At 46.6% G+C, this 9,087-nt stretch overlaps 1 long non-coding RNA gene across 1 annotated transcript; it reads left to right on the forward strand.

The window, feature by feature from the left end:
• Nucleotides 1-253: 253 nt before the first annotated feature.
• On the forward strand, nucleotides 254-8,680 carry LOC116759887. The gene is made up of 3 exons (XR_004351562.1): nucleotides 254-341; nucleotides 7,818-7,874; nucleotides 8,033-8,680. It is a non-coding gene; the product is annotated as an uncharacterized LOC116759887 (long non-coding RNA).
• The last annotated feature ends 407 nt before the right edge of the window (nucleotides 8,681-9,087 follow it).

A 9,087-nucleotide genomic window follows, 5' to 3' on the forward strand; every position in this document is an offset into this window, starting at 1 on the left:
GGTGCTCGGCGGGTCCCTGTTAAAGCAACGACCGCCCCTCTCTCCGCCAGCCTCCCTAGACCCTCACTGACCCGGGAGGTAAGGTCGCGGGGCGGCAGAGATCAGTGGAGAGGCAACCGGCGGCGCGGTCGCTCCGGGTCGCCAGAGCCTGCATCGCTCGCCGGCGCCAAAACGCGCCGACACGCGCCGAGACGCGCCACAGGCAGAACACCGCCCCATAGTGCCCCGCGGCGCGCACGCGCAGGCGGCCGTTCCCAGCTTGAAGCCCAGCGCGGCGGCCGAGCCGGCTAGTGGCCGCCTCTGGCAGCGGGGGCAGGATGGCGCTGAGGCGGACCCAAAAGGTAAGGAGTCCTCCCGCCCTCGGGCTCCTGGCTAGTCCGAAGCGTCGATTCGCGGGCGGGGGTGGCGCAGCCGCCAAGTGAACGGCGGCTGAGAAGGAACAGGGTATGGTCACACCTGCCAGTGAGGGAAGCAGAACCAGCGCCCGCGTGGCCTGAAAAGGGAACCGCGCTGTGCGCGGGGCGGGGCGAGGTCACGTGGGGCTAGCGTGGGGCGGGGCGGGGCGAGCGGAGCGTCTCCACCCGGCACTTGGAACCAGCTGCGGACTCGCCACGCCTTGGGCCATGTGCGCGGGCCTCCTGGGCAGAGTGACGGCGGCTGGCCCCAGAGGAAGGAGGGTATGCCCTTGTCCGGGGGTCTGGAGGGCTGAGCAGAGGAGTCGAGGTTTGAGCTGGGCCCTAAGGGATGAGTAGGGTCTCTGCAGGTGCAGAAAAGGGACAAGGGGATTCGTGGCCCGGGAGAGACGTGGTTGGGCTTGGGGCGGGGAGGGGATGACTGGGGTTTAAGCGCAGCTGGAGCTGGGGATGGGAGTGGGTGGGCCTTAGGGGCAGTGCTGGGATAACTTTTTTGTCCTGTGAGTAATTGGGAGTCCTTGCAGGCGTTTAATATATTAAGTAGAATTTGGAAAATGCACAGCAGTAGAAGAAAGAAAAGGTATTTTCAGTTCTGCCAGATTTCAGTTCTGTTTGTTGACATTCTAGCATATCTACTACCAATCTTTTACCTATACTTAAAATAAATTATGCTATATTTTGTATCCCGCTTTTTCATATAGCATTAAACGTGGGCATTTTTCATGTTGTGAAATAGTATTCATAACTGTAATTTTTTTTTTTTTTTCCCGCTACGCGGGCCTCTCACTGTTGTGGCCTCTCCAGTTGCGGAGCACAGGCTCCAGACGCGCAGGCTCAGCGGCCATGGCTCACGGTCCCAGCCGCTCTGCGGCATGTGGGATCTTCCCGGACCGGGGCACGAACCCGCGTCCCCTGCATCGGCAGGCAGACTCTCAACCACCGCACCACAGGGAAGCCCCATAACTGTAATTTTTAACATTAGCATTCCGTAAGTACATTACCAGTAATTTATTTAATCATTATGTGAATAAACACATAATGAATAAACACACTGGACATGGATGTCAGAGGGCAAGGCACTTAATCATTCCCACCCTCCGTGTCCACATGTTTTTACAGGTGTTTTTTTGAGACTTAGATGATACATGTTTAGTACATGCTTGGCATATATCAAGTGCCCGGTATGAGTTAACTGCCCCTGATATTCTAAATTTTATATAAAGTAAATAATGCTGTAATAAGCATCGTTGTGTGGTGAGCTTAGGCTTGATTGCCAGAGGTGAGATAGCAGGATCCCTAAGGGTATGGCTCCTTTTTAATAAACAGCTCTCCAAAAAGGAGTGTTTTCGGCAAATTATTCTCTGAAAGAGGTCGTCTGTCATCCTAGGACTTTGAGACAGGTGAATGACATGCTCAGATCTGTGTTGCAAAAAGAGCCTTCTGGCTCTGATGTGGCCTGGAGTGGGCCAGACACTGGAACAAAGGGAGAGTGGAGGGTATTGTGAAAGTCCAGCAAAGGCTTCATCCGAGTGAATGACCATGGAATGGATACCGAGGCAAGAACTGTACTTGGATGATGTGGAAGGGTAGAATTGACAAGACTTGAAGAAGAGTATGTGGTGAAAGTGAGAGAGGGAGGTGCACAAGATGGGTAGCTGGGTGGGTGGTAGTAGTATTGCCTATGTTGGGGAATCAGACATTGTGAGGGCAGGGAGCAGGGTGCGGGAGATAAGGAGGGTAGGTTTGAACTTACATGTGTGAACATGTAGGCTGGTAAGATTTACAAAAAGGAGAACTGAGAGTAACAAGTTTGGACCTTGAGGATGACATGGGAACTGTAGATGTAAGGTGATTGAGGTCACAAGGGCAGGGAGAACTTTCCTTGATAGGAACCAATAAAGGAAGTAAGCAGAGCTGGCGTCACCAGTATGTGACTCGTAACTCGTAACTCATAACTCGTAACGTCTCACTTGCTATGAAGGGCCCTGCCCTTGCTTTAATGCTGTGCAGTCACCGTCTTGAAATTCTCAATAATTTTGACCAAGAAACCCCGCATTTTCATTTTGCACGAGGACCCCGCAAATTCTGTATCAAGACCTGGAAGAAACAGCCCACAGTGGTCAGAAGACATCACTGGGATGAGTTAGGAAGCCCTGGCTGCAAGTAACAGAGACCCAGCCACCCTTGCTCACAGAATTGGAGGTCCATAGAGCTTTGGAAGTGATTTTGGAGCTCCTGCTCTGTTTTTGTGAAATTCTCTAGACTGAGTAGCTCTGGGCCCCAGAGCTCACTGGACATACCCTGGGAGACAAGGAGGCGTTGGCTTCCAGAAGTTCTCAGAAAGCCCAGCAAATCATTTTTTTTTTCTTCACCCCTTGTTATGAATCATTTCACATGCTCTTTCTTGAACCGGTGGATGGTAAGGGGTGCAGCTACTCTTAGACCTGGAGCTGAAGGTGAGTCTGCCTCTCCTGAGGGACTGGAACTGAACAGGAGCTCTTCAGGACAGAGGAAGAGGAGTGGCTGAGGCCTGATCAGGAGGTGGCCTTGCACTGGCTGTCCCCTTAGCTCCCAACCCACAACCCTTGCCAACCAACTTCATACCTTTTTAAAAAGTTTCTTCCAAAGAGTTGAGTATTTGTACGTGAACTTTCAGTTTATTGATAAAGTATTTCCTTCAATTAAATAAGAATTCACATTTAAAAATCTGAATATGTGTCAGTGTAACATTTCTAAACGTCTTCAACAGGGACAGGGATTTATGTGGCAGCATTACATTTATGTTTACATTAATGATTATTTTTTGCTTTTTAAGGCAATATGTATCCTTTAGAGAAAATTTGGAAAATACCCCAAAATGCAATCTTTTAAAAAGTCATCTGGGGCTTCCCTGGTGGCGCAGTGGTTGAGAGTCCGCCTGCCGATGCAGGGGACGCGGGTTCGTGCCCCGGTCTGGGAAGATCCCACATGCTGCGGAGCGGCTGGGACCGTGAGCCATGGCCGCTGAGCCTGCGCATCCGGAGCCTGAGCTCTGCAACGGGAGAGGCCACAACAGTGAGAGGCCCGTGAACCGCAAAAAAAAAAAAAAAAAAAAAGTCATCTGTAGCCCCATGGGATAATTATGGTTAACGTTTTGATAAGATTTCATTCCAGTCTCTTCACTGTGAATGTATGCTTCTGATTATCATAGTCACATGGTGCATCAAGTTTTATATTCTGCCTTTTCCCCCTCTTTTTACCTTAATGTTGTTTCATGACTTTTACTCCTGTAGTCTTTAGAAACTATCATTTTTAATGATTGCATAATACTTGATTTAGCTTTTCAGAAAAAGTTAATTCTTTTTCTGACTATGAATGTTAGTTCTTCAGAGAGAACTTGGAGAATCAGGAAAGTATAGATAATAGCATATTTCATCTGCTCTAAGATGAACTGGTTTTTTACATTTTCACATCTCTGAAGTTGGGATGCTGCTCAAAATCGCTGTCAGCCCAGCAGCAGTTGTAACTTGGTTGTCACCATCTGTATGTGAGAGCCATGTCCCAGCAGTGTATATTGAGGTTAAGTGCATTGTTGGTATGTTGAGTAATTGCTTTAAAAATGTCTTCAAGAAGATACTGTGGGAGGGAGACACAAGAGGGAGGAGATATGGGGATATATGTATATGTATAGCTGATTCACTTTGTTATAAAGCACAAACTTAACACACCATTGTAAAGCAATTATACTCCAATAAAGATGTTTAAAAAAAAAGATACTGTGACTTAATGCTGAAAATAAAAGCTTTTGTGGACACAGGCACAGAAGCAGAACAGTGGGGAATAAGCTTCATATCAATGGAATAAATGTTGCTGGAGAAAGGACTGCAGTTCTTTGTTTCCACGCCAAGCTAACCAGATGCTTCATAGACCACGGAAAGGAAGGTTCCACCTGCCCTCAGGTCGGTGAGGCTGGGTCCCCTTTACTCACCGAGGTTTGTGCAAAGAGATTGTGTATTGTGGGCCTTTGCGGAATGGGTATCAGTGACTTGGAAGAAAACTCCAGAAACAGTATAGCGGAGGGCTGTTGAAGAATTGCCACATCATCGTTGCCTGGAAGGTACAGGATGATAATGAGGACATCCGTGACCCAGGGTTAGTATTGGACTCTAAACGGGAAGGACCAATTTATTGATTTCACTTGTTTTTCCTTTTTGGTGTGTGTGGTATGCATGAGTGAGTGAAAAACAAAAGCATGTGCCCAAGTGAGCTTAAAGCTGAGTTTTAAAATAAAAGTTTTAAGTGTAAAGAATATCATAATGATATCACTTGTGTGTGGAGTTTTTAAAAAATGAGACAAATGAACTTGTTTACCAAACAGAAATAGATTCATAGACAGAGAAAACAAACTTACGGTAACCAAAGGGGAAAGGGTTGGGGGGCGATAAATTAGGAGTTTGGGTTTAACAGATACATACTATAAAATAAACAATAAGGACCTACTGTGTAGCACAGGGAACTATATTCAATATCTTGTAATAACATATAATGGAAAAGAATCTGAAAAAGAAAAAATATATATATGTGTAAGTGAATCACTTTGGTGTAACCCAAAACTAACACAACATTGTAAATCAGCTATACTTCAATTAAAAAAGATTGTTTTTGAAGATAGCAAGAACACAGCCCACAGAATGAAGGAAAATATTTGTCAAATATCTGAAAAGGGACATGTATCCAGAATATGTAAAAATTCTTACAACTCAACAATAAAAGACTATCCAATTAAGAATAGAAAAAAAATGCATTTGGTCTTAGTTTAATTGCCAGTGTGTTTTCTTTCTTAGTTTTATATAAGATGGTCATACATTGAATGAGATCTTGGATTCAGTGAAACACAGTAACAGAATTGAGTGTGTAACTATTTAAAGTATAATGGTTTGCTTAACTATTTTCCTCTGGTAATCTGCTATGCTTTAACCTTTTCCCTTTTCAGGACTCACTTTTATCATCAATGTTATTTATAACAATAATTATTACACAATTTTAACCTGCCTAGTCCTTTACAATTTATAAAATATATTATTTATGTGTTTATTGAATAGGTAATAAATTCCCATGATTCAAAATTCAGAAAATACAAAAGGGTCTATAGGGGAAAGTCTCCCATCCACTCCTGTCCCCAGCCACCCAGTTTTTCTCCCAGGGTGTCATCAGTGTTAGTTTCTTCTGTATTCTTCCATTACTAGATATCTCTATCCATTCTTCATTCTTCTTTTTGTAATACTAATGACTGCATCCTCTGTGAACTGTCAGCCTTGACTCTACTGGGTATACTTGTGTACGGTTATACACATTACAGAATTATAGCCAAACATTAGTGCTGGCCAGTTGGCAGGCACGTGTTATAATTACAACTGAACAGATAATTATACTGAGGCTCAAAGAGGTCAAAGTTATTTTCCCAGTGACAGAGCTGGGACTCAGACCTGGGTCTTCTAGCCTCTATTGGGAAGACACAGGAATGCGATATATTAGTGAACTAGTTTCTTTCAAATCACACTGTTCTTCCTTGAAATGCCAGTTAGCATTTGAAACTCCTTGGTGCTAGTTGGAACCTGTCAGTTGAGCCCCACTTCTGGGCCTTCAGGAATCATCAACTCTTAGTAACCATTCGCCACACGGTTTATGAGGTATATGCGCTCTAGGGACAGAGAACAGCCCATGCGAATGCCTGCAGGTGTGGAGAAACCTACTGAGTTGGGGGGCATTGGCCAGTACTGCTAGCTTTTCCTGCCCCTGACTGCTCATCTGGTCTCTCTGGGATTTGCCTTAGTGCAGAGGGTATAAACAATCCCCTACAGAGTGGTAGTGGAGGTGTGGAGGACACAAAGCAGAGGGAAGCAGGAAAGGAACTGTTCTGTGGTTCCTGGAGCCATACTGCATTTTTTAGCACGTCCTCTGATCCCCTCACATGACCTTAGTTGTTCCCCAAGCTCATTTCTGTTGTGACAACTAGCAATGCTGAGTACTGAGTGCTTACCAAGTGCAACCTATTTAGATACATTAGATACTAGCTAAGAACTGACCGGTGGTATACTGGCAGGTGTTTAAAAACCAACCCTCTGGGGCTTCCCTGGTGGCGCAGTGGTTGAGAGTGTGCCTGCCGATGCAGGGGGCGCGGGTTCGTGCCCCGGTCTGGGAAGATCCCACATGCTGCGGAGCGGCTGGGCCCGTGAGCCATGGCCGCTGAGCCTGCGTGTCCGGAGCCTGTGCTCCGCAACGGGAGAGGCCACAGCAGTGAGAGGCCTGCGTACCGCAAAAAAAAACCCGAAAAAACCAACAACCCTGTGGGATGAAACATGGCCCTGATTTGTAAAACTCGCTGGCTTCTGTGATACACTTATTCCCACCGTGGCCAATTATATTTGTGCATATGTGGGATAAGTACCGGATGGCCAGAGAGGTGGCGGTTACTAGAATGATCAGCGTGCCCAGAGATGATACGGTGGGATCGGGAGGGCCTTTGTGGATGAGCTCAGTTTCAGGCATAGTTCAGGTGAGGAAGAATGTGATCATCCAGGTTTAAACTTCATGTGCGTGCCCCAGACCCTGGGGTTTGCCGTCCCCTGAGGAGTTTCCCTGCCACCTGATGGACCATTACTTGTGCCTCCTTCCTTCTCTTCAGAACCTCTCCGGAAACCCCAGGAAGTTTACCCAGATCTGGAATCTGGGGAGAGTACGGAGTATTAGGAAACATCCTAGTACGTGCAAGCTAGAGCTTGAGACACTGCCCAGACTCTTAGGCCTTGAGGCTCATGCTGGGCTGGGATAATTTTGGGGGATTGTGTCTACAAGTTGGTATCCCATTAAGGGAATCTAGTTATGATGTAATTCCTGTCTCCCCCGTTGGTACATGGGATAGCTGTGCTAGACTGATTGGCATGTGCTTCATCTCCCACTTGGAGCCTTAGGACTCCCATACAACCAGAGGTGTGTAGGGCTGTAGGGGAGGTAGAGAGATTGAAATACAGGAGTCCTGTCCTTAATTGGGCACTTCCGCTGGGCTAAGTGCTTCCACTCAGGAGCCCAGAGCTAAAACCCAGCCCCTGCCCTTCTCCACCTGAGTGGGTGATGGAGCCCTGCCCTCTTCCAGCTCCATGACCTTGGGTAAGTAATTGAGCCTCTTTACATCTCAATTTTCTAACTTATTAAATGGAAATGATAACGATAATACGTATCTTCACAGCCACGAGTAGACCCGTGTTTTCAAGGGTATTGCAGATCACTTGTTAGCCGGGCCAACACACTCCTGAGGTCCGGGAGCCCCTCCCTCTAGGAGAATGCACTTCTGGCCAAGAGGTGTGGGGTGTAGAGCAGCATCCCCAGTTCACACACCAGCTCTGAGCTCGCTGTCTTGTGTTTCAGGAATTAACCGACTTGCAGAGGGATCCCCCTGCCCAGTAGGACCTGTGGGAGATGATTGTAAGTACCTTTCAGGGCTCCAGATCCCAGGAGCCTTGCAATCAAGACCCCCAAATTTATCAGCCCCTCGCGTTTTTTTGTTTGTTTGTTTGTTTGCTTGTTTGAAAAAACCTATCGTTGTTTTCCCTTCATTTGGTTGTGAATTGCTTTTTCACTAGATGCCTTGAGTTCATAGCCCGCCTGGTCAAGATGCTGCCAGAAATCACCATCTCCCTCCACTGGGGCACAAGAAAGCCATCTTATCCTGAGGCACATTGGCTTCTGGAAGGTGCCTCTGACCAACTACAACTTGGGATGTTGGTATAAAAATGGTCATGAAGCTAATCATGGAGGTCCTGCTGCTGTTGCACGAGGGGGCAGAGCTCTGGGGGTTGGTGAGGGGAAGGGTGGGTGCTGGCTCCTGGCCTCTGCGAAGGGGAGGGGCAGTTCTTTAATCCCACTTCTGCTCTTCCCCAGGAGAGACTGAAGGAGCAGCGCTAGCCAGCCCTCTGCCACCCTCTATAGCCGACTGGCCATAGGCCAAGCTGCCCAACACTTGAGTTTCCCAAATCTGTACTCTGCTCTCTCACTTCACCTCCACTTTCTGAGCGTCTTAGGCTCTGGGACACACTCATCCTTTACTGTAAGGCTGCAGTAGCTACAGCTGAAGGAAAAGTAGGCCGGGAAGGGAAAGACTGCGTAAAAGAAGGGTGATGTGCCCTTCAAGGACACTGAAGAATTAAAAACACGAACTCAAACAGAACTTGTACGCCAGTGTTCATTGCACCATTATTTACAATCCCCCAGAGGTGCCCAAGTGCCCATCAACAGATAAATGAATAAGCACAGTGTGGTATATATATATATATATATATATATATATATATATATATATATATATATATATATGATAGCATGTTATTTAGCCATAAAAAGGGATGAAGTTCTGACACATGCTACAACGTGAGTGCACCTTGAAAACATGCCGTGTGAAATAAGCCAGAAAGAAAAGGGCAGATATTGGATGATTCCATTTACATGAACTAACTAGACAAGGCAAATTCATAGAGACAGAAAGCAGAGTCGAGGTTCCTAGAAGCTGAGGGGAGGTAGAAATGGGGAATTCTTCCATGGTACAGAATTTGTCTGGAGTGATGAAACAGTTTTAGAAATGGATAATGGTGGTTTGCTCAACATTGCGAACGCACTTAATGCCACTGACTTGTACACTTAA

The sequence above is a fragment of the Phocoena sinus genome, chromosome 9 (genome assembly GCF_008692025.1).
Source record: "Phocoena sinus isolate mPhoSin1 chromosome 9, mPhoSin1.pri, whole genome shotgun sequence".
NCBI lineage: Eukaryota > Metazoa > Chordata > Mammalia > Artiodactyla > Phocoenidae > Phocoena > Phocoena sinus.